The sequence below is a fragment of the Styela clava genome, chromosome 15 (assembly GCF_964204865.1).
Source record: "Styela clava chromosome 15, kaStyClav1.hap1.2, whole genome shotgun sequence".
Classification (NCBI taxonomy): domain Eukaryota; kingdom Metazoa; phylum Chordata; class Ascidiacea; order Stolidobranchia; family Styelidae; genus Styela; species Styela clava.
Window position 1 is genome coordinate 8,333,764 of NC_135264.1, and position 16,186 is coordinate 8,349,949.

General features: G+C 46.8%; 58 non-coding genes and 23 pseudogenes across 58 annotated transcripts; all 81 read right to left on the reverse strand.

Moving 5' to 3' along the window:
• Window positions 1-37: 37 nt before the first annotated feature.
• LOC144414917 (5S ribosomal RNA) lies at window positions 38-156 on the reverse strand. The gene has a single exon (XR_013470808.1). It is a non-coding gene; the product is annotated as a 5S ribosomal RNA (ribosomal RNA).
• An 81-nt stretch (window positions 157-237) lies between these two features.
• On the reverse strand, window positions 238-356 carry LOC144417961 (5S ribosomal RNA; annotated as a pseudogene).
• Window positions 357-437: 81 nt separating this feature from the next.
• LOC144414244 (5S ribosomal RNA) lies at window positions 438-556 on the reverse strand. Its single transcript, XR_013470135.1, has one exon. It is a non-coding gene; the product is annotated as a 5S ribosomal RNA (ribosomal RNA).
• An 81-nt stretch (window positions 557-637) lies between these two features.
• LOC144414245 (5S ribosomal RNA) lies at window positions 638-756 on the reverse strand. Its single transcript, XR_013470136.1, has one exon. It is a non-coding gene; the product is annotated as a 5S ribosomal RNA (ribosomal RNA).
• Window positions 757-837: 81 nt separating this feature from the next.
• On the reverse strand, window positions 838-956 carry LOC144417258 (5S ribosomal RNA). The gene has a single exon (XR_013473150.1). It is a non-coding gene; the product is annotated as a 5S ribosomal RNA (ribosomal RNA).
• An 81-nt stretch (window positions 957-1,037) lies between these two features.
• On the reverse strand, window positions 1,038-1,156 carry LOC144414246 (5S ribosomal RNA). Its single transcript, XR_013470137.1, has one exon. It is a non-coding gene; the product is annotated as a 5S ribosomal RNA (ribosomal RNA).
• Window positions 1,157-1,237: 81 nt separating this feature from the next.
• LOC144412189 (5S ribosomal RNA) lies at window positions 1,238-1,356 on the reverse strand (annotated as a pseudogene).
• An 81-nt stretch (window positions 1,357-1,437) lies between these two features.
• On the reverse strand, window positions 1,438-1,546 carry LOC144413067 (5S ribosomal RNA; annotated as a pseudogene).
• Window positions 1,547-1,627: 81 nt separating this feature from the next.
• Window positions 1,628-1,746, reverse strand: LOC144416495 (5S ribosomal RNA). Its single transcript, XR_013472388.1, has one exon. It is a non-coding gene; the product is annotated as a 5S ribosomal RNA (ribosomal RNA).
• Window positions 1,747-1,827: 81 nt separating this feature from the next.
• On the reverse strand, window positions 1,828-1,946 carry LOC144412631 (5S ribosomal RNA; annotated as a pseudogene).
• An 81-nt stretch (window positions 1,947-2,027) lies between these two features.
• LOC144416355 (5S ribosomal RNA) lies at window positions 2,028-2,146 on the reverse strand. Its single transcript, XR_013472248.1, has one exon. It is a non-coding gene; the product is annotated as a 5S ribosomal RNA (ribosomal RNA).
• Window positions 2,147-2,227: 81 nt separating this feature from the next.
• Window positions 2,228-2,346, reverse strand: LOC144416974 (5S ribosomal RNA). Its single transcript, XR_013472866.1, has one exon. It is a non-coding gene; the product is annotated as a 5S ribosomal RNA (ribosomal RNA).
• Window positions 2,347-2,427: 81 nt separating this feature from the next.
• Window positions 2,428-2,546, reverse strand: LOC144415120 (5S ribosomal RNA). The gene has a single exon (XR_013471012.1). It is a non-coding gene; the product is annotated as a 5S ribosomal RNA (ribosomal RNA).
• Window positions 2,547-2,627: 81 nt separating this feature from the next.
• On the reverse strand, window positions 2,628-2,746 carry LOC144415332 (5S ribosomal RNA). Its single transcript, XR_013471224.1, has one exon. It is a non-coding gene; the product is annotated as a 5S ribosomal RNA (ribosomal RNA).
• Window positions 2,747-2,831: 85 nt separating this feature from the next.
• On the reverse strand, window positions 2,832-2,950 carry LOC144417750 (5S ribosomal RNA; annotated as a pseudogene).
• An 81-nt stretch (window positions 2,951-3,031) lies between these two features.
• On the reverse strand, window positions 3,032-3,150 carry LOC144414602 (5S ribosomal RNA). The gene has a single exon (XR_013470491.1). It is a non-coding gene; the product is annotated as a 5S ribosomal RNA (ribosomal RNA).
• An 81-nt stretch (window positions 3,151-3,231) lies between these two features.
• LOC144415681 (5S ribosomal RNA) lies at window positions 3,232-3,350 on the reverse strand. Its single transcript, XR_013471573.1, has one exon. It is a non-coding gene; the product is annotated as a 5S ribosomal RNA (ribosomal RNA).
• An 81-nt stretch (window positions 3,351-3,431) lies between these two features.
• LOC144414247 (5S ribosomal RNA) lies at window positions 3,432-3,550 on the reverse strand. Its single transcript, XR_013470138.1, has one exon. It is a non-coding gene; the product is annotated as a 5S ribosomal RNA (ribosomal RNA).
• Window positions 3,551-3,631: 81 nt separating this feature from the next.
• Window positions 3,632-3,750, reverse strand: LOC144415333 (5S ribosomal RNA). The gene has a single exon (XR_013471225.1). It is a non-coding gene; the product is annotated as a 5S ribosomal RNA (ribosomal RNA).
• Window positions 3,751-3,835: 85 nt separating this feature from the next.
• LOC144417751 (5S ribosomal RNA) lies at window positions 3,836-3,954 on the reverse strand (annotated as a pseudogene).
• Window positions 3,955-4,035: 81 nt separating this feature from the next.
• On the reverse strand, window positions 4,036-4,154 carry LOC144414248 (5S ribosomal RNA). The gene has a single exon (XR_013470139.1). It is a non-coding gene; the product is annotated as a 5S ribosomal RNA (ribosomal RNA).
• An 81-nt stretch (window positions 4,155-4,235) lies between these two features.
• On the reverse strand, window positions 4,236-4,354 carry LOC144417128 (5S ribosomal RNA). The gene has a single exon (XR_013473021.1). It is a non-coding gene; the product is annotated as a 5S ribosomal RNA (ribosomal RNA).
• An 81-nt stretch (window positions 4,355-4,435) lies between these two features.
• On the reverse strand, window positions 4,436-4,554 carry LOC144414249 (5S ribosomal RNA). Its single transcript, XR_013470140.1, has one exon. It is a non-coding gene; the product is annotated as a 5S ribosomal RNA (ribosomal RNA).
• An 81-nt stretch (window positions 4,555-4,635) lies between these two features.
• LOC144415334 (5S ribosomal RNA) lies at window positions 4,636-4,754 on the reverse strand. Its single transcript, XR_013471226.1, has one exon. It is a non-coding gene; the product is annotated as a 5S ribosomal RNA (ribosomal RNA).
• Window positions 4,755-4,835: 81 nt separating this feature from the next.
• LOC144414250 (5S ribosomal RNA) lies at window positions 4,836-4,954 on the reverse strand. The gene has a single exon (XR_013470141.1). It is a non-coding gene; the product is annotated as a 5S ribosomal RNA (ribosomal RNA).
• Window positions 4,955-5,035: 81 nt separating this feature from the next.
• Window positions 5,036-5,154, reverse strand: LOC144416203 (5S ribosomal RNA). The gene has a single exon (XR_013472097.1). It is a non-coding gene; the product is annotated as a 5S ribosomal RNA (ribosomal RNA).
• Window positions 5,155-5,235: 81 nt separating this feature from the next.
• On the reverse strand, window positions 5,236-5,354 carry LOC144414252 (5S ribosomal RNA). Its single transcript, XR_013470142.1, has one exon. It is a non-coding gene; the product is annotated as a 5S ribosomal RNA (ribosomal RNA).
• Window positions 5,355-5,435: 81 nt separating this feature from the next.
• LOC144417350 (5S ribosomal RNA) lies at window positions 5,436-5,554 on the reverse strand. Its single transcript, XR_013473243.1, has one exon. It is a non-coding gene; the product is annotated as a 5S ribosomal RNA (ribosomal RNA).
• An 81-nt stretch (window positions 5,555-5,635) lies between these two features.
• Window positions 5,636-5,754, reverse strand: LOC144412617 (5S ribosomal RNA; annotated as a pseudogene).
• Window positions 5,755-5,835: 81 nt separating this feature from the next.
• LOC144414795 (5S ribosomal RNA) lies at window positions 5,836-5,954 on the reverse strand. Its single transcript, XR_013470686.1, has one exon. It is a non-coding gene; the product is annotated as a 5S ribosomal RNA (ribosomal RNA).
• Window positions 5,955-6,035: 81 nt separating this feature from the next.
• LOC144414254 (5S ribosomal RNA) lies at window positions 6,036-6,154 on the reverse strand. The gene has a single exon (XR_013470144.1). It is a non-coding gene; the product is annotated as a 5S ribosomal RNA (ribosomal RNA).
• An 85-nt stretch (window positions 6,155-6,239) lies between these two features.
• LOC144412245 (5S ribosomal RNA) lies at window positions 6,240-6,358 on the reverse strand (annotated as a pseudogene).
• Window positions 6,359-6,439: 81 nt separating this feature from the next.
• On the reverse strand, window positions 6,440-6,558 carry LOC144416256 (5S ribosomal RNA). Its single transcript, XR_013472149.1, has one exon. It is a non-coding gene; the product is annotated as a 5S ribosomal RNA (ribosomal RNA).
• Window positions 6,559-6,639: 81 nt separating this feature from the next.
• Window positions 6,640-6,758, reverse strand: LOC144415682 (5S ribosomal RNA). Its single transcript, XR_013471574.1, has one exon. It is a non-coding gene; the product is annotated as a 5S ribosomal RNA (ribosomal RNA).
• Window positions 6,759-6,839: 81 nt separating this feature from the next.
• Window positions 6,840-6,958, reverse strand: LOC144413011 (5S ribosomal RNA; annotated as a pseudogene).
• Window positions 6,959-7,039: 81 nt separating this feature from the next.
• On the reverse strand, window positions 7,040-7,158 carry LOC144412618 (5S ribosomal RNA; annotated as a pseudogene).
• An 81-nt stretch (window positions 7,159-7,239) lies between these two features.
• LOC144417543 (5S ribosomal RNA) lies at window positions 7,240-7,358 on the reverse strand (annotated as a pseudogene).
• An 81-nt stretch (window positions 7,359-7,439) lies between these two features.
• Window positions 7,440-7,558, reverse strand: LOC144414255 (5S ribosomal RNA). The gene has a single exon (XR_013470145.1). It is a non-coding gene; the product is annotated as a 5S ribosomal RNA (ribosomal RNA).
• An 81-nt stretch (window positions 7,559-7,639) lies between these two features.
• Window positions 7,640-7,758, reverse strand: LOC144415335 (5S ribosomal RNA). Its single transcript, XR_013471227.1, has one exon. It is a non-coding gene; the product is annotated as a 5S ribosomal RNA (ribosomal RNA).
• An 85-nt stretch (window positions 7,759-7,843) lies between these two features.
• LOC144417752 (5S ribosomal RNA) lies at window positions 7,844-7,962 on the reverse strand (annotated as a pseudogene).
• Window positions 7,963-8,043: 81 nt separating this feature from the next.
• Window positions 8,044-8,162, reverse strand: LOC144414256 (5S ribosomal RNA). Its single transcript, XR_013470146.1, has one exon. It is a non-coding gene; the product is annotated as a 5S ribosomal RNA (ribosomal RNA).
• An 81-nt stretch (window positions 8,163-8,243) lies between these two features.
• LOC144417129 (5S ribosomal RNA) lies at window positions 8,244-8,362 on the reverse strand. Its single transcript, XR_013473022.1, has one exon. It is a non-coding gene; the product is annotated as a 5S ribosomal RNA (ribosomal RNA).
• An 81-nt stretch (window positions 8,363-8,443) lies between these two features.
• LOC144414257 (5S ribosomal RNA) lies at window positions 8,444-8,562 on the reverse strand. Its single transcript, XR_013470147.1, has one exon. It is a non-coding gene; the product is annotated as a 5S ribosomal RNA (ribosomal RNA).
• An 81-nt stretch (window positions 8,563-8,643) lies between these two features.
• On the reverse strand, window positions 8,644-8,762 carry LOC144415337 (5S ribosomal RNA). Its single transcript, XR_013471229.1, has one exon. It is a non-coding gene; the product is annotated as a 5S ribosomal RNA (ribosomal RNA).
• An 81-nt stretch (window positions 8,763-8,843) lies between these two features.
• Window positions 8,844-8,962, reverse strand: LOC144414258 (5S ribosomal RNA). Its single transcript, XR_013470148.1, has one exon. It is a non-coding gene; the product is annotated as a 5S ribosomal RNA (ribosomal RNA).
• An 81-nt stretch (window positions 8,963-9,043) lies between these two features.
• On the reverse strand, window positions 9,044-9,162 carry LOC144416204 (5S ribosomal RNA). The gene has a single exon (XR_013472098.1). It is a non-coding gene; the product is annotated as a 5S ribosomal RNA (ribosomal RNA).
• An 81-nt stretch (window positions 9,163-9,243) lies between these two features.
• LOC144414259 (5S ribosomal RNA) lies at window positions 9,244-9,362 on the reverse strand. The gene has a single exon (XR_013470149.1). It is a non-coding gene; the product is annotated as a 5S ribosomal RNA (ribosomal RNA).
• An 81-nt stretch (window positions 9,363-9,443) lies between these two features.
• Window positions 9,444-9,562, reverse strand: LOC144417351 (5S ribosomal RNA). Its single transcript, XR_013473244.1, has one exon. It is a non-coding gene; the product is annotated as a 5S ribosomal RNA (ribosomal RNA).
• Window positions 9,563-9,643: 81 nt separating this feature from the next.
• LOC144417352 (5S ribosomal RNA) lies at window positions 9,644-9,762 on the reverse strand. Its single transcript, XR_013473245.1, has one exon. It is a non-coding gene; the product is annotated as a 5S ribosomal RNA (ribosomal RNA).
• Window positions 9,763-9,843: 81 nt separating this feature from the next.
• LOC144414260 (5S ribosomal RNA) lies at window positions 9,844-9,962 on the reverse strand. Its single transcript, XR_013470150.1, has one exon. It is a non-coding gene; the product is annotated as a 5S ribosomal RNA (ribosomal RNA).
• Window positions 9,963-10,043: 81 nt separating this feature from the next.
• On the reverse strand, window positions 10,044-10,162 carry LOC144415338 (5S ribosomal RNA). Its single transcript, XR_013471230.1, has one exon. It is a non-coding gene; the product is annotated as a 5S ribosomal RNA (ribosomal RNA).
• Window positions 10,163-10,243: 81 nt separating this feature from the next.
• Window positions 10,244-10,362, reverse strand: LOC144414261 (5S ribosomal RNA). Its single transcript, XR_013470151.1, has one exon. It is a non-coding gene; the product is annotated as a 5S ribosomal RNA (ribosomal RNA).
• An 81-nt stretch (window positions 10,363-10,443) lies between these two features.
• On the reverse strand, window positions 10,444-10,562 carry LOC144416205 (5S ribosomal RNA). The gene has a single exon (XR_013472099.1). It is a non-coding gene; the product is annotated as a 5S ribosomal RNA (ribosomal RNA).
• Window positions 10,563-10,643: 81 nt separating this feature from the next.
• Window positions 10,644-10,762, reverse strand: LOC144414262 (5S ribosomal RNA). Its single transcript, XR_013470152.1, has one exon. It is a non-coding gene; the product is annotated as a 5S ribosomal RNA (ribosomal RNA).
• An 81-nt stretch (window positions 10,763-10,843) lies between these two features.
• LOC144418213 (5S ribosomal RNA) lies at window positions 10,844-10,962 on the reverse strand (annotated as a pseudogene).
• Window positions 10,963-11,043: 81 nt separating this feature from the next.
• LOC144412619 (5S ribosomal RNA) lies at window positions 11,044-11,162 on the reverse strand (annotated as a pseudogene).
• An 81-nt stretch (window positions 11,163-11,243) lies between these two features.
• On the reverse strand, window positions 11,244-11,362 carry LOC144414796 (5S ribosomal RNA). Its single transcript, XR_013470687.1, has one exon. It is a non-coding gene; the product is annotated as a 5S ribosomal RNA (ribosomal RNA).
• Window positions 11,363-11,443: 81 nt separating this feature from the next.
• Window positions 11,444-11,562, reverse strand: LOC144414763 (5S ribosomal RNA). The gene has a single exon (XR_013470652.1). It is a non-coding gene; the product is annotated as a 5S ribosomal RNA (ribosomal RNA).
• An 81-nt stretch (window positions 11,563-11,643) lies between these two features.
• LOC144415683 (5S ribosomal RNA) lies at window positions 11,644-11,762 on the reverse strand. Its single transcript, XR_013471575.1, has one exon. It is a non-coding gene; the product is annotated as a 5S ribosomal RNA (ribosomal RNA).
• Window positions 11,763-11,843: 81 nt separating this feature from the next.
• On the reverse strand, window positions 11,844-11,962 carry LOC144413012 (5S ribosomal RNA; annotated as a pseudogene).
• Window positions 11,963-12,043: 81 nt separating this feature from the next.
• LOC144412620 (5S ribosomal RNA) lies at window positions 12,044-12,162 on the reverse strand (annotated as a pseudogene).
• An 81-nt stretch (window positions 12,163-12,243) lies between these two features.
• Window positions 12,244-12,362, reverse strand: LOC144417544 (5S ribosomal RNA; annotated as a pseudogene).
• An 81-nt stretch (window positions 12,363-12,443) lies between these two features.
• On the reverse strand, window positions 12,444-12,562 carry LOC144414263 (5S ribosomal RNA). Its single transcript, XR_013470153.1, has one exon. It is a non-coding gene; the product is annotated as a 5S ribosomal RNA (ribosomal RNA).
• Window positions 12,563-12,643: 81 nt separating this feature from the next.
• On the reverse strand, window positions 12,644-12,762 carry LOC144415339 (5S ribosomal RNA). Its single transcript, XR_013471231.1, has one exon. It is a non-coding gene; the product is annotated as a 5S ribosomal RNA (ribosomal RNA).
• Window positions 12,763-12,847: 85 nt separating this feature from the next.
• LOC144417753 (5S ribosomal RNA) lies at window positions 12,848-12,966 on the reverse strand (annotated as a pseudogene).
• An 81-nt stretch (window positions 12,967-13,047) lies between these two features.
• LOC144414265 (5S ribosomal RNA) lies at window positions 13,048-13,166 on the reverse strand. Its single transcript, XR_013470155.1, has one exon. It is a non-coding gene; the product is annotated as a 5S ribosomal RNA (ribosomal RNA).
• An 81-nt stretch (window positions 13,167-13,247) lies between these two features.
• Window positions 13,248-13,366, reverse strand: LOC144417130 (5S ribosomal RNA). Its single transcript, XR_013473023.1, has one exon. It is a non-coding gene; the product is annotated as a 5S ribosomal RNA (ribosomal RNA).
• Window positions 13,367-13,447: 81 nt separating this feature from the next.
• On the reverse strand, window positions 13,448-13,566 carry LOC144414266 (5S ribosomal RNA). The gene has a single exon (XR_013470156.1). It is a non-coding gene; the product is annotated as a 5S ribosomal RNA (ribosomal RNA).
• Window positions 13,567-13,647: 81 nt separating this feature from the next.
• Window positions 13,648-13,766, reverse strand: LOC144415340 (5S ribosomal RNA). The gene has a single exon (XR_013471232.1). It is a non-coding gene; the product is annotated as a 5S ribosomal RNA (ribosomal RNA).
• An 81-nt stretch (window positions 13,767-13,847) lies between these two features.
• Window positions 13,848-13,966, reverse strand: LOC144414268 (5S ribosomal RNA). The gene has a single exon (XR_013470157.1). It is a non-coding gene; the product is annotated as a 5S ribosomal RNA (ribosomal RNA).
• Window positions 13,967-14,047: 81 nt separating this feature from the next.
• Window positions 14,048-14,166, reverse strand: LOC144416207 (5S ribosomal RNA). The gene has a single exon (XR_013472101.1). It is a non-coding gene; the product is annotated as a 5S ribosomal RNA (ribosomal RNA).
• An 81-nt stretch (window positions 14,167-14,247) lies between these two features.
• On the reverse strand, window positions 14,248-14,366 carry LOC144414269 (5S ribosomal RNA). The gene has a single exon (XR_013470158.1). It is a non-coding gene; the product is annotated as a 5S ribosomal RNA (ribosomal RNA).
• An 81-nt stretch (window positions 14,367-14,447) lies between these two features.
• Window positions 14,448-14,566, reverse strand: LOC144417353 (5S ribosomal RNA). Its single transcript, XR_013473246.1, has one exon. It is a non-coding gene; the product is annotated as a 5S ribosomal RNA (ribosomal RNA).
• An 81-nt stretch (window positions 14,567-14,647) lies between these two features.
• On the reverse strand, window positions 14,648-14,766 carry LOC144412621 (5S ribosomal RNA; annotated as a pseudogene).
• An 81-nt stretch (window positions 14,767-14,847) lies between these two features.
• On the reverse strand, window positions 14,848-14,966 carry LOC144414798 (5S ribosomal RNA). Its single transcript, XR_013470689.1, has one exon. It is a non-coding gene; the product is annotated as a 5S ribosomal RNA (ribosomal RNA).
• An 81-nt stretch (window positions 14,967-15,047) lies between these two features.
• On the reverse strand, window positions 15,048-15,166 carry LOC144412622 (5S ribosomal RNA; annotated as a pseudogene).
• Window positions 15,167-15,247: 81 nt separating this feature from the next.
• Window positions 15,248-15,366, reverse strand: LOC144413013 (5S ribosomal RNA; annotated as a pseudogene).
• An 81-nt stretch (window positions 15,367-15,447) lies between these two features.
• On the reverse strand, window positions 15,448-15,566 carry LOC144412623 (5S ribosomal RNA; annotated as a pseudogene).
• Window positions 15,567-15,647: 81 nt separating this feature from the next.
• LOC144417546 (5S ribosomal RNA) lies at window positions 15,648-15,766 on the reverse strand (annotated as a pseudogene).
• Window positions 15,767-15,847: 81 nt separating this feature from the next.
• On the reverse strand, window positions 15,848-15,966 carry LOC144414270 (5S ribosomal RNA). Its single transcript, XR_013470159.1, has one exon. It is a non-coding gene; the product is annotated as a 5S ribosomal RNA (ribosomal RNA).
• Window positions 15,967-16,047: 81 nt separating this feature from the next.
• LOC144415341 (5S ribosomal RNA) lies at window positions 16,048-16,166 on the reverse strand. The gene has a single exon (XR_013471233.1). It is a non-coding gene; the product is annotated as a 5S ribosomal RNA (ribosomal RNA).
• Between the last annotated feature and the right edge of the window lie 20 nt (window positions 16,167-16,186).

The window sequence follows — 16,186 nt, forward strand, 5'->3', positions numbered from 1 at the left end:
GGAAAACAGAGTAAAATCGAATGAAACGGCGACGAAAAGCCTACGACACTCGGTATTCCCAGCCGGTCACCCATGCAAGTACTAACCGAGTCCGACATTGCTTAACTTCCGAGATCGAACGAGATCGGGTGCATTCAACGTGGTATGGTTGTAGGCGATAAAGTAGTAGTCTATTCGGCTATTTGTATTTCGCAGTTGTTGGAAAACAGAGCAAAATCGAATGAAACGGCGACGAAAAGCCTACGACACTCGGTATTCCCAGCCGGTCACCCATGCAAGTACTAACCGAGCCCGACATTGCTTAACTTCCGAGATCGAACGATAACGGGTGCATTCAACGTGGTATGGTTGTAGGCGATAAAGTAGTAGTCTATTCGGCTATTTGTATTTCGCAGTTGTTGGAAAACAGAGCAAAATCGAATGAAACGGCGACAAAAAGCCTACGACACTCGGTATTCCCAGCCGGTCACCCATGCAAGTACTAACCGAGCCCGACATTGCTTAACTTCCGAGATCGAACGAGATCGGGTGCATTCAACGTGGTATGGTTGTAGGCGATAAAGTAGTAGTCTATTCGGCTATTTGTATTTCGCAGTTGTTGGAAAACAGAGCAAAATCGAATGAAACGGCGACGAAAAGCCTACGACACTCGGTATTCCCAGCCGGTCACCCATGCAAGTACTAACCGAGCCCGACATTGCTTAACTTCCGAGATCGAACGAGATCGGGTGCATTCAACGTGGTATGGTTGTAGGCGATAAAGTAGTAGTCTATTCGGCTATTTGTATTTCGCAGTTGTTGGAAAACAGAGCAAAATCGAATGAAACGGCGACAAAAAGCCCACGACACTCGGTATTCCCAGCCGGTCACCCATGCAAGTACTAACCGATCCCGACATTGCTTAACTTCCGAGATCGAACGAGATCGGGTGCATTCAACGTGGTATGGTTGTAGGCGATAAAGTAGTAGTCTATTCGGCTATTTGTATTTCGCAGTTGTTGGAAAACAGAGTAAAATCGAATGAAACGGCGACGAAAAGCCTACGACACTCGGTATTCCCAGCCGGTCACCCATGCAAGTACTAACCGAGCCCGACATTGCTTAACTTCCGAGATCGAACGAGATCGGGTGCATTCAACGTGGTATGGTTGTAGGCGATAAAGTAGTAGTCTATTCGGCTATTTGTATTTCGCAGTTGTTGGAAAACAGAGCAAAATCGAATGAAACGGCGACGAAAAGCCTACGACACTCGTTATTCCCAGCCGGTCACCCATGCAAGTACTAACCGAGCCTGACATTGCTTAACTTCCGAGATCGAACGGTAACGGGTGCATTCAACGTGGTATGGTTGTAGGCGATAAAGTAGTAGTCTATTCGGCTATTTGTATTTCGCAGTTGTTGGAAAACAGAGCAAAATCGAATGAAACGGCGACAAAAAGCCTACGACACTCGGTATTCCCAGCCGATCACCCATGCAAATACTAACCGAGCCCGACATTGCTTAACTTCCGAGATCGAGTGCATTCAACGTGGTGTGGTTGTAGGCGATAAAGTAGTAGTCTATTCGGCTATTTGTATTTCGCAGTTGTTGGAAAACAGAGCAAAATCAAATGAAACGGCGACGAAAAGCCTACGACACTCGGTATTCCCAGCCGGTCACCCATGCAAGTACTAACCGAGCCCGACATTGCTTAACTTCCGAGATCGAACGAGATTGGGTGCATTCAACGTGGTATGGTTGTAGGCGATAAAGTAGTAGTCTATTCGGCTATTTGTATTTCGCAGTTGTTGGAAAACAGAGCAAAATCGAATGAAACGGCGACGAAAAGCCTACGACGCTCGGTATTACCAGCCGGTCACCCATGCAAGTACTATCCGAGCCCGACATTGCTTAACTTCCGAGATCGAACGATAACGGGTGCATTCAACGTGGTATGGTTGTAGGCGATAAAGTAGGAGTCTATTCGGCTATTTGTATTTCGCAGTTGTTGGAAAACAGAGCAAAATCGAATGAAACGGCGACCAAAAGCCTACGACACTCGGTATTCCCAGCCGGTCACCCATGCAAGTACTAACCGAGCCCGACATTGCTTAACTTCCGGGATCGAACGAGATCGGGTGCATTCAACGTGGTATGGTTGTAGGCAATAAAGTAGTGGTCTATTCGGCTATTTGTATTTCGCAGTTGTTGGAAAACAGAGCAAAATCGAATGAAACGGCGACGAAAAGCCTACGACACTCGGTATTCCCAGCCGGTCACCCATGCAAGTACTAACCGAGCCCGACATTGCTTAACTTCCGAGATCGAACGAGATCGGGTGCATTCACCGTGGTATGGTTGTCGGCGATAAAGTAGTAGTCTATTCGGCTATTTGTATTTCGCAGTTGTTAGAAAACAGAGCAAAATCGAATGAAACGGCGACGAAAAGCCTACGACACTCGGTATTCCCAGCCGGTCACCCATGCAAGTACTAACCGAGCCCGACATTGCTTAACTTCCGAGATCGAACGAAATCGGGTGCATTCAACGTGGTATGGTTGTAGGCAATAAAGTAGTAGTCTATTCGGCTATTTGTATTTTGCAGTTGTTGGAAAACAGAGCAAAATCGAATGAAGAGGCGACGAAAAGCCTACGACACTCGGTATTCCCAGCCGGTCACCCATGCAAGTACTAACCGAGCCCGACATTGCTTAACTTCCGAGATCGAACGAGATCGGGTGCATTCAACGTGGTATGGTTGTAGTCGATAAAGTAGTAGCCTGTTCTGCTATTTGTATTTTGCAGTTGTTAGACAACAGAGAAAAAACGAATGAAACGGCGACGAAAAAAGAGCCTACGACACTCGGTATTCCCAGCCGGTCACCCATGCAAGTACTAACCGAGCCCGACATTGCTTAACTTCCGGCATCGAACGAGATCGGGTGCATTCAACGTGGTATGGTTGTAGGCAATAAAGTAGTAGTCTATTCGGCTATTTGTATTTCGCAGTTGTTGGAAAACAGAGCAAAATCGAATGAAACGGCGACGAAAAGCCTACGACACTCGGTATTCCCAGCCGGTCACCCATGCAAGTACTAACCGAGCCCGACATCGCTTAACTTCCGAGATCGAACGAGATCGGGTGCATTCAACGTGGTATGGTTGTAGGCAATAAAGTAGTGGTCTATTCGACTATTTGTATTTCGCAGTTGTTGGAAAACAGAGCAAAATCGAATGAAACGGCGACGAAAAGCCTACGACACTCGGTATTCCCAGCCGGTCACCCATGCAAGTACTAACCGAGCCCGACATTGCTTAACTTCCGAGATCGAACGAGATCGGGTGCATTCACCGTGGTATGGTTGTAGGCGATAAAGTAGTAGTCTATTCGGCTATTTGTATTTCGCAGTTGTTAGAAAACAGAGCAAAATCGAATGAAACGGCGACGAAAAGCCTACGACACTCGGTATTCCCAGCCGGTCACCCATGCAAGTACTAACCGAGCCCGACATTGCTTAACTTCCGAGATCGAACGAGATCGGGTGCATTCAACGTGGTATGGTTGTAGGCGATAAAGTAGTAGTCTATTCGGCTATTTGTATTTTGCAGTTGTTGGAAAACAGAGCAAAATCGAATGAAGAGGCGACGAAAAGCCTACGACACTCGGTATTCCCAGCCGGTCACCCATGCAAGTACTAACCGAGCCCGACATTGCTTAACTTCCGAGATCGAACGAGATCGGGTGCATTCAACGTGGTATGGTTGTAGTCGATAAAGTAGTAGCCTGTTCTGCTATTTGTATTTTGCAGTTGTTAGACAACAGAGAAAAAACGAATGAAACGGCGACGAAAAAAGAGCCTACGACACTCGGTATTCCCAGCCGGTCACCCATGCAAGTACTAACCGAGCCCGACATTGCTTAACTTCCGGCATCGAACGAGATCGGGTGCATTCAACGTGGTATGGTTGTAGGCAATAAAGTAGTAGTCTATTCGGCTATTTGTATTTCGCAGTTGTTGGAAAACAGAGCAAAATCGAATGAAACGGCGACGAAAAGCCTACGACACTCGGTATTCCCAGCCGGTCACCCATGCAAGTACTAACCGAGCCCGACATTGCTTAACTTCCGAGATCGAACGAGATCGGGTGCATTCAACGTGGTATGGTTGTAGGCAATAAAGTAGTGGTCTATTCGACTATTTGTATTTCGCAGTTGTTGGAAAACAGAGCAAATTCGAATGAAACGGCGACGAAAAGCCTACGACACTCGGTATTCCCAGCCGGTCACCCATGCAAGTACTAACCGAGACCGACATTGCTTAACTTCCGAGATCGAACGAGATCGGGTGCATTCACCGTGGTATGGTTGTAGGCGATAAAGTAGTAGTCTATTCGGCTATTTGTATTTCGCAGTTGTTAGAAAACAGAGCAAAATCGAATGAAACGGCGATGAAAAGCCTACGACACTCGGTATTCCCAGCCGGTCACCCATGCAAGTACTAACCGAGCCCGACATTGCTTAACTTCCGAGATCGAACGAGATCGGGTGCATTCAACGTGGTATGGTTGTAGGCGATAAAGTAGTAGTCTATTCGGCTATTTGTATTTTGCAGTTGTTGGAAAACAGAGCAAAATCGAATGAAGAGGCGACGAAAAGCCTACGACACTCGGTATTCCCAGCCGGTCACCCATGCAAGTACTAACCGAGCCCGACATTGCTTAACTTCCGAGATCGAACGAGATCGGGTGCATTCAACGTGGTATGGTTGTAGTCGATAAAGTAGTAGTCTATTCGGCTATTTGTATTTTGCAGTTGTTAGAAAACAGAGAAAAAACGAATGAAACGGCGACGAAAAGCCTACGACACTCGGTATTCCCAGCCGGTCACCCATGCAAGTACTAACCGAGCCCGACATTGCTTAACTTCCGAGATCGAACGAGATCGGGTGCATTCAACGTGGTATGGTTGTAGGCGATAAAGTAGTAGTCTATTCGGCTATTTGTATTTTGCAGTTGTTGGAAAACAGAGCAAAATCGAATGAAACGGCGACGAAAAGTCTACGACACTCGGTATTCCCAGCCGGTCACCCATGCAAGTACTAACCGAGCCCGACATTGCTTAACTTCCGAGATCGAACGAGATCGGGTGCATTCAACGTGGTATAGTTGTAGGCGATAAAGTAGTAGTCTATTCGGCTATTTGTATTTCGCAGTTGTTGGAAAACAGAGCAAAATTGAATGAAGCGGCGACGAAAAGCCTACGACACTCGGTATTCCCAGCCGGTCACCCATGCAAGTACTAACCGAGCCCGACATTGCTTAACTTCCGAGATCGAACGAGATCGGGTGCATTCAACGTGGTATGGTTGTAGGCGATAAAGTAGTAGTCTATTCGGCTATTTGTATTTCGCAGTTGTTGGAAAACAGAGCAAAATCGAATGAAACGGCGACGAAAACCCTACGACACTCGGTATTCCCAGCCGGTCACCCATGCAAGTACTAACCGAGCCCGACATTGCTTAATTTCCGAGATCGAACGAGATCGGGTGCATTCAACGTGGTATGGTTGTAGGCGATAAAGTAGTAGTCTATTCGGCTATTCGTATTTCGCAGTTGTTGGAAAACAGAGCAAAATCGAATGAAACGGCGACGAAAAGCCTACGACACTCGGTATTCCCAGCCGGTCACCCATGCAAGTACTAACTGAGCCCGACATTGCTTAACTTCCGATATCGAACGATAACGGGTGCATTCAACGTGGTATGGTTGTAGGCGATAAAGTAGTAGTCTATTCGGCTATTTGTATTTCGCAGTTGTTGGAAAACAGAGCAAAATCGAATGAAACGGCGACAAAAAGCCTACGACACTCGGTATTCCCAGCCGGTCACCCGTGCAAGTACTAACCGAGCCCGACATTGCTTAACTTCCGAGATCGAATGAGATCGGGTGCATTCAACGTGGTATGGTTGTAGGCGATAAAGTAGTAGTCTATTCGGCTATTTGTATTTCGCAGTTGTTGGAAAACAGAGCAAAATCGAATGAAACGGCGACGAAAAGCCTACGACACTCGGTATTCCCAGCCGGTCACCCATGCAAGTACTAACCGAGCCCGACATTGCTTAACTTCCGAGATCGAACGAGATCGGGTGCATTCAACGTGGTATGGTTGTAGGCGATAAAGTAGTATCCTGTTCTGCTATTTGTATTTTACAGTTGTTAGAAAACAGAGAAAAAACGAATGGAACGGCGACGAAAAAAGAGCCTACGACACTCGGTATTCCCAGCCTGTCACCCATGCAAGTACTAACCGAGCCCGACATTGCTTAACTTCCGGCATCGAACGAGATCGGGTGCATTCAACGTGGTATGGTTGTAGGCAATAAAGTAGTAGTCTATTCGGCTATTTGTATTTCGCAGTTGTTGGAAAATAGAGCAAAATCGAATGAAACGGCGACGAAAAGCCTACGACACTCGGTATTCCCAGCCGGTCACCCATGCAAGTACTAACCGAGCCCGACATTGCTTAACTTCCGAGATCGAACGAGATCCGGTGCATTCAACGTGGTATGGTTGTAGGCAATAAAGTAGTGGTCTATTCGGCTATTTGTATTTCGCAGTTGTTGGAAAACAGAGCAAAATCGAATGAAACGACGACGAAAAGCCTACGACACTCGGTATTCCCAGCCGGTCACCCATGCAAGTACTAACCGAGCCCGACATTGCTTAACTTCCGAGATCGAACGAGATCGGGTGCATTCACCGTGGTATGGTTGTAGGCGATAAAGTAGTATTCTATTCGGCTATTTGTATTTCGCAGTTGTTAGAAAACAGAGCAAAATCGAATGAAACGGCGACGAAAAGCCTACGACACTCGGTATTCCCAGCCGGTCACCCATGCAAGTACTAACTGAGCCCGACATTGCTCAACTTCCGATATCGAACGATAACGGGTGCATTCAACGTGGTATGGTTGTAGGCGATAAAGTAGTATTCTATTCGGCTATTTGTATTTCGCAGTTGTTAGAAAACAGAGCAAAATCGAATGAAACGGCGACGAAAAGCCTACGACACTCGGTATTCCCAGCCGGTCACCCATGCAAGTACTAACTGAGCCCGACATTGCTTAACTTCCGATATCGAACGATAACGGGTGCATTCAACGTGGTATGGTTGTAGGCGATAAAGTAGTAGTCTATTCGGCTATTTGTATTTCGCAGTTGTTGGAAAACAGAGCAAAATCGAATGAAACGGCGACAAAAAGCCTACGACACTCGGTATTCCCAGCCGGTCACCAGTGCAAGTACTAACCGAGCCCGACATTGCTTAACTTCCGAGATCGAACGAGATCGGGTGCATTCAACGTGGTATGGTTGTAGGCGATAAAGTAGTAGTCTATTCGGCTATTTGTATTTCGCAGTTGTTGGAAAACAGAGCAAAATCGAATGAAACGGCGACGAAAAGCCTACGACACTCGGTATTCCCAGCCGGTCACCCATGCAAGTACTAACCGAGCCCGACATTGCTTAACTTCCGAGATCGAACGAGATCGGGTGCATTCAACGTGGTATGGTTGTAGGCGATAAAGTAGTAGTCTATTCGGCTATTTGTATTTTGCAGTTGTTGGAAAACAGAGCAAAATCGAATGAAGAGGCGACGAAAAGCCTACGACACTCGGTATTCCCAGCCGGTCACCCATGCAAGTACTAACCGAGCCCGACATTGCTTAACTTCCGAGATCGAACGAGATCGGGTGCATTCAACGTGGTATGGTTGTAGTCGATAAAGTAGTAGCCTGTTCTGCTATTTGTATTTTGCAGTTGTTAGACAACAGAGAAAAAACGAATGAAACGGCGACGAAAAAAGAGCCTACGACACTCGGTATTCCCAGCCGGTCACCCATGCAAGTACTAACCGAGCCCGACATTGCTTAACTTCCGGCATCGAACGAGATCGGGTGCATTCAACGTGGTATGGTTGTAGGCAATAAAGTAGTAGTCTATTCGGCTATTTGTATTTCGCAGTTGTTGGAAAACAGAGCAAAATCGAATGAAACGGCGACGAAAAGCCTACGACACTCGGTATTCCCAGCCGGTCACCCATGCAAGTACTAACCGAGCCCGACATTGCTTAACTTCCGAGATCGAACGAGATCGGGTGCATTCAACGTGGTATGGTTGTAGGCAATAAAGTAGTGGTCTATTCGACTATTTGTATTTCGCAGTTGTTGGAAAACAGAGCAAATTCGAATGAAACGGCGACGAAAAGCCTACGACACTCGGTATTCCCAGCCGGTCACCCATGCAAGTACTAACCGAGACCGACATTGCTTAACTTCCGAGATCGAACGAGATCGGGTGCATTCACCGTGGTATGGTTGTAGGCGATAAAGTAGTAGTCTATTCGGCTATTTGTATTTCGCAGTTGTTAGAAAACAGAGCAAAATCGAATGAAACGGCGATGAAAAGCCTACGACACTCGGTATTCCCAGCCGGTCACCCATGCAAGTACTAACCGAGCCCGACATTGCTTAACTTCCGAGATCGAACGAGATCGGGTGCATTCAACGTGGTATGGTTGTAGGCGATAAAGTAGTAGTCTATTCGGCTATTTGTATTTTGCAGTTGTTGGAAAACAGAGCAAAATCGAATGAAGAGGCGACGAAAAGCCTACGACACTCGGTATTCCCAGCCGGTCACCCATGCAAGTACTAACCGAGCCCGACATTGCTTAACTTCCGAGATCGAACGAGATCGGGTGCATTCAACGTGGTATGGTTGTAGTCGATAAAGTAGTAGTCTATTCGGCTATTTGTATTTTGCAGTTGTTAGAAAACAGAGAAAAAACGAATGAAACGGCGACGAAAAGCCTACGACACTCGGTATTCCCAGCCGGTCACCCATGCAAGTACTAACCGAGCCCGACATTGCTTAACTTCCGAGATCGAACGAGATCGGGTGCATTCAACGTGGTATGGTTGTAGGCGATAAAGTAGTAGTCTATTCGGCTATTTGTATTTTGCAGTTGTTGGAAAACAGAGCAAAATCGAATGAAACGGCGACGAAAAGTCTACGACACTCGGTATTCCCAGCCGGTCACCCATGCAAGTACTAACCGAGCCCGACATTGCTTAACTTCCGAGATCGAACGAGATCGGGTGCATTCAACGTGGTATAGTTGTAGGCGATAAAGTAGTAGTCTATTCGGCTATTTGTATTTCGCAGTTGTTGGAAAACAGAGCAAAATTGAATGAAGCGGCGACGAAAAGCCTACGACACTCGGTATTCCCAGCCGGTCACCCATGCAAGTACTAACCGAGCCCGACATTGCTTAACTTCCGAGATCGAACGAGATCGGGTGCATTCAACGTGGTATGGTTGTAGGCGATAAAGTAGTAGTCTATTCGGCTATTTGTATTTCGCAGTTGTTGGAAAACAGAGCAAAATCGAATGAAACGGCGACGAAAACCCTACGACACTCGGTATTCCCAGCCGGTCACCCATGCAAGTACTAACCGAGCCCGACATTGCTTAATTTCCGAGATCGAACGAGATCGGGTGCATTCAACGTGGTATGGTTGTAGGCGATAAAGTAGTAGTCTATTCGGCTATTCGTATTTCGCAGTTGTTGGAAAACAGAGCAAAATCGAATGAAACGGCGACGAAAACCCTACGACACTCGGTATTCCCAGCCGGTCACCCATGCAAGTACTAACCGAGCCCGACATTGCTTAATTTCCGAGATCGAACGAGATCGGGTGCATTCAACGTGGTATGGTTGTAGGCGATAAAGTAGTAGTCTATTCGGCTATTCGTATTTCGCAGTTGTTGGAAAACAGAGCAAAATCGAATGAAACGGCGATGAAAAGCCTACGACACTCGGTATTCCCAGCCGGTCACCCATGCAAGTACTAACCGAGCCCGACATTGCTTAACTTCCGAGATCGAACGAGATCGGGTGCATTCAACGTGGTATGGTTGTAGGCGATAAAGTAGTAGTCTATTCGGCTATTTGTATTTTGCAGTTGTTGGAAAACAGAGCAAAATCGAATGAAGAGGCGACGAAAAGCCTACGACACTCGGTATTCCCAGCCGGTCACCCATGCAAGTACTAACCGAGCCCGACATTGCTTAACTTCCGAGATCGAACGAGATCGGGTGCATTCAACGTGGTATGGTTGTAGTCGATAAAGTAGTAGTCTATTCGGCTATTTGTATTTTGCAGTTGTTAGAAAACAGAGAAAAAACGAATGAAACGGCGACGAAAAGCCTACGACACTCGGTATTCCCAGCCGGTCACCCATGCAAGTACTAACCGAGCCCGACATTGCTTAACTTCCGAGATCGAACGAGATCGGGTGCATTCAACGTGGTATGGTTGTAGGCGATAAAGTAGTAGTCTATTCGGCTATTTGTATTTTGCAGTTGTTGGAAAACAGAGCAAAATCGAATGAAACGGCGACGAAAAGTCTACGACACTCGGTATTCCCAGCCGGTCACCCATGCAAGTACTAACCGAGCCCGACATTGCTTAACTTCCGAGATCGAACGAGATCGGGTGCATTCAACGTGGTATAGTTGTAGGCGATAAAGTAGTAGTCTATTCGGCTATTTGTATTTCGCAGTTGTTGGAAAACAGAGCAAAATTGAATGAAGCGGCGACGAAAAGCCTACGACACTCGGTATTCCCAGCCGGTCACCCATGCAAGTACTAACCGAGCCCGACATTGCTTAACTTCCGAGATCGAACGAGATCGGGTGCATTCAACGTGGTATGGTTGTAGGCGATAAAGTAGTAGTCTATTCGGCTATTTGTATTTCGCAGTTGTTGGAAAACAGAGCAAAATCGAATGAAACGGCGACGAAAACCCTTCGACACTCGGTATTCCCAGCCGGTCACCCATGCAAGTACTAACCGAGCCCGACATTGCTTAATTTCCGAGATCGAACGAGATCGGGTGCATTCAACGTGGTATGGTTGTAGGCGATAAAGTAGTAGTCTATTCGGCTATTCGTATTTCGCAGTTGTTGGAAAACAGAGCAAAATCGAATGAAACGGCGACGAAAAGCCTACGACACTCGGTATTCCCAGCCGGTCACCCATGCAAGTACTAACTGAGCCCGACATTGCTTAACTTCCGATATCGAACGATAACGGGTGCATTCAACGTGGTATGGTTGTAGGCGATAAAGTAGTAGTCTATTCGGCTATTTGTATTTCGCAGTTGTTGGAAAACAGAGCAAAATCGAATGAAACGGCGACAAAAAGCCTACGACACTCGGTATTCCCAGCCGGTCACCCGTGCAAGTACTAACCGAGCCCGACATTGCTTAACTTCCGAGATCGAATGAGATCGGGTGCATTCAACGTGGTATGGTTGTAGGCGATAAAGTAGTAGTCTATTCGGCTATTTGTATTTCGCAGTTGTTGGAAAACAGAGCAAAATCGAATGAAACGGCGACGAAAAGCCTACGACACTCGGTATTCCCAGCCGGTCACCCATGCAAGTACTAACCGAGCCCGACATTGCTTAACTTCCGAGATCGAACGAGATCGGGTGCATTCAACGTGGTATAGTTGTAGGCGATAAAGTAGTAGTCTATTCGGCTATTTGTATTTCGCAGTTGTTGGAAAACAGAGCAAAATCGAATGAAACGACGACGAAAAGCCTACGACACTCGGTATTCCCAGCCGGTCACCCATGCAAGTACTAACCGAGCCCGACATTGCTTAACTTCCGAGATCGAACGAGATCGGGTGCATTCACCGTGGTATGGTTGTAGGCGATAAAGTAGTATTCTATTCGGCTATTTGTATTTCGCAGTTGTTAGAAAACAGAGCAAAATCGAATGAAACGGCGACGAAAAGCCTACGACACTCGGTATTCCCAGCCGGTCACCCATGCAAGTACTAACTGAGCCCGACATTGCTCAACTTCCGATATCGAACGATAACGGGTGCATTCAACGTGGTATGGTTGTAGGCGATAAAGTAGTATTCTATTCGGCTATTTGTATTTCGCAGTTGTTAGAAAACAGAGCAAAATCGAATGAAACGGCGACGAAAAGCCTACGACACTCGGTATTCCCAGCCGGTCACCCATGCAAGTACTAACTGAGCCCGACATTGCTTAACTTCCGATATCGAACGATAACGGGTGCATTCAACGTGGTATGGTTGTAGGCGATAAAGTAGTAGTCTATTCGGCTATTTGTATTTCGCAGTTGTTGGAAAACAGAGCAAAATCGAATGAAACGGCGACAAAAAGCCTACGACACTCGGTATTCCCAGCCGGTCACCAGTGCAAGTACTAACCGAGCCCGACATTGCTTAACTTCCGAGATCGAACGAGATCGGGTGCATTCAACGTGGTATGGTTGTAGGCGATAAAGTAGTAGTCTATTCGGCTATTTGTATTTCGCAGTTGTTGGAAAACAGAGCAAAATCGAATGAAACGGCGACGAAAAGCCTACGACACTCGGTATTCCCAGCCGGTCACCCATGCAAGTACTAACCGAGCCCGACATTGCTTAACTTCCGAGATCGAACGAGATCGGGTGCATTCAACGTGGTATGGTTGTAGGCGATAAAGTAGTAGTCTATTCGGCTATTTGTATTTTGCAGTTGTTGGAAAACAGAGCAAAATCGAATGAAGAGGCGACGAAAAGCCTACGACACTCGGTATTCCCAGCCGGTCACCCATGCAAGTACTAACCGAGCCCGACATTGCTTAACTTCCGAGATCGAACGAGATCGGGTGCATTCAACGTGGTATGGTTGTAGTCGATAAAGTAGTAGCCTGTTCTGCTATTTGTATTTTGCAGTTGTTAGACAACAGAGAAAAAACGAATGAAACGGCGACGAAAAAAGAGCCTACGACACTCGGTATTCCCAGCCGGTCACCCATGCAAGTACTAACCGAGCCCGACATTGCTTAACTTCCGGCATCGAACGAGATCGGGTGCATTCAACGTGGTATGGTTGTAGGCAATAAAGTAGTAGTCTATTCGGCTATTTGTATTTCGCAGTTGTTGGAAAACAGAGCAAAATCGAATGAAACGGCGACGAAAAGCCTACGACACTCGGTATTCCCAGCCGGTCACCCATGCAAGTACTAACCGAGCCCGACATTGCTTAACTTCCGAGATCGAACGAGATCGGGTGCATTCAACGTGGTATGGTTGTAGGCAATAAAGTAGTGGTCTATTCGACTATTTGTATTTCGCAGTTGTTGGAAAACAGAGCAAATTCGAATGAAACGGCGACGAAAAGCCTACGACACTCGGTATTCCCAGCCGGTCACCCATGCAAGTACTAACCGAGACCGACATTGCTTAACTTCCGAGATCGAACGAGATCGGGTGCATTCACCGTGGTATGGTTGTAGGCGATAAAGTAGTAGTCTATTCGGCTATTTGTATTTCGCAGTTGTTAGAAAACAGAGCAAAATCGAATGAAACGGCGATGAAAAGCCTACGACACTCGGTATTCCCAGCCGGTCACCCATGCAAGTACTAACCGAGCCCGACATTGCTTAACTTCCGAGATCGAACGAGATCGGGTGCATTCAACGTGGTATGGTTGTAGGCGATAAAGTAGTAGTCTATTCGGCTATTTGTATTTTGCAGTTGTTGGAAAACAGAGCAAAATCGAATGAAGAGGCGACGAAAAGCCTACGACACTCGGTATTCCCAGCCGGTCACCCATGCAAGTACTAACCGAGCCCGACATTGCTTAACTTCCGAGATCGAACGAGATCGGGTGCATTCAACGTGGTATGGTTGTAGTCGATAAAGTAGTAGTCTATTCGGCTATTTGTATTTTGCAGTTGTTAGAAAACAGAGAAAAAACGAATGAAACGGCGACGAAAAGCCTACGACACTCGGTATTCCCAGCCGGTCACCCATGCAAGTACTAACCGAGCCCGACATTGCTTAACTTCCGAGATCGAACGAGATCGGGTGCATTCAACGTGGTATGGTTGTAGGCGATAAAGTAGTAGTCTATTCGGCTATTTGTATTTTGCAGTTGTTGGAAAACAGAGCAAAATCGAATGAAACGGCGACGAAAAGTCTACGACACTCGGTATTCCCAGCCGGTCACCCATGCAAGTACTAACCGAGCCCGACATTGCTTAACTTCCGAGATCGAACGAGATCGGGTGCATTCAACGTGGTATAGTTGTAGGCGATAAAGTAGTAGTCTATTCGGCTATTTGTATTTCGCAGTTGTTGGAAAACAGAGCAAAATTGAATGAAGCGGCGACGAAAAGCCTACGACACTCGGTATTCCCAGCCGGTCACCCATGCAAGTACTAACCGAGCCCGACATTGCTTAACTTCCGAGATCGAACGAGATCGGGTGCATTCAACGTGGTATGGTTGTAGGCGATAAAGTAGTAGTCTATTCGGCTATTTGTATTTCGCAGTTGTTGGAAAACAGAGCAAAATCGAATGAAACGGCGACGAAAACCCTACGACACTCGGTATTCCCAGCCGGTCACCCATGCAAGTACTAACCGAGCCCGACATTGCTTAATTTCCGAGATCGAACGAGATCGGGTGCATTCAACGTGGTATGGTTGTAGGCGATAAAGTAGTAGTCTATTCGGCTATTCGTATTTCGCAGTTGTTGGAAAACAGAGCAAAATCGAATGAAACGGCGACGAAAAGCCTACGACACTCGGTATTCCCAGCCGGTCACCCATGCAAGTACTAACTGAGCCCGACATTGCTTAACTTCCGATATCGAACGATAACGGGTGCATTCAACGTGGTATGGTTGTAGGCGATAAAGTAGTAGTCTATTCGGCTATTTGTATTTCGCAGTTGTTGGAAAACAGAGCAAAATCGAATGAAACGGCGACAAAAAGCCTACGACACTCGGTATTCCCAGCCGGTCACCCGTGCAAGTACTAACCGAGCCCGACATTGCTTAACTTCCGAGATCGAATGAGATCGGGTGCATTCAACGTGGTATGGTTGTAGGCGATAAAGTAGTAGTCTATTCGGCTATTCGTATTTCGCAGTTGTTGGAAAACAGAGCAAAATCGAATGAAACGGCGACGAAAAGCCTACGACACTCGGTATTCCCAGCCGGTCACCCATGCAAGTACTAACTGAGCCCGACATTGCTTAACTTCCGATATCGAACGATAACGGGTGCATTCAACGTGGTATGGTTGTAGGCGATAAAGTAGTAGTCTATTCGGCTATTTGTATTTCGCAGTTGTTGGAAAACAGAGCAAAATCGAATGAAACGGCGACGAAAAGCCTACGACACTCGGTATTCCCAGCCGGTCACCCATGCAAGTACTAACTGAGCCCGACATTGCTCAACTTCCGATATCGAACGATAACGGGTGCATTCAACGTGGTATGGTTGTAGGCGATAAAGTAGTATTCTATTCGGCTATTTGTATTTCGCAGTTGTTAGAAAACAGAGCAAAATCGAATGAAACGGCGACGAAAAGCCTACGACACTCGGTATTCCCAGCCGGTCACCCATGCAAGTACTAACTGAGCCCGACATTGCTTAACTTCCGATATCGAACGATAACGGGTGCATTCAACGTGGTATGGTTGTAGGCGATAAAGTAGTAGTCTATTCGGCTATTTGTATTTCGCAGTTGTTGGAAAACAGAGCAAAATCGAATGAAACGGCGACAAAAAGCCTACGACACTCGGTATTCCCAGCCGGTCACCAGTGCAAGTACTAACCGAGCCCGACATTGCTTAACTTCCGAGATCGAACGAGATCGGGTGCATTCAACGTGGTATGGTTGTAGGCGATAAAGTAGTAGTCTATTCGGCTATTTGTATTTCGCAGTTGTTGGAAAACAGAGCAAAATCGAATGAAACGGCGACGAAAAGCCTACGACACTCGGTATTCCCAGCCGGTCACCCATGCAAGTACTAACCGAGCCCGACATTGCTTAACTTCCGAGATCGAACGAGATCGGGTGCATTCAACGTGGTATGGTTGTAGGCGATAAAGTAGTAGTCTATTCGGCTATTTGTATTTTGCAGTTGTTGGAAAACAGAGCAAAATCGAATGAAGAGGCGACGAAAAGCCTACGACACTCGGTATTCCCAGCCGGTCACCCATGCAAGTACTAACCGAGCCCGACATTGCTTAACTTCCGAGATCGAACGAGATCGGGTGCATTCAACGTGGTATGGTTGTAGTCGATAAAGTAGTAGCCTGTTC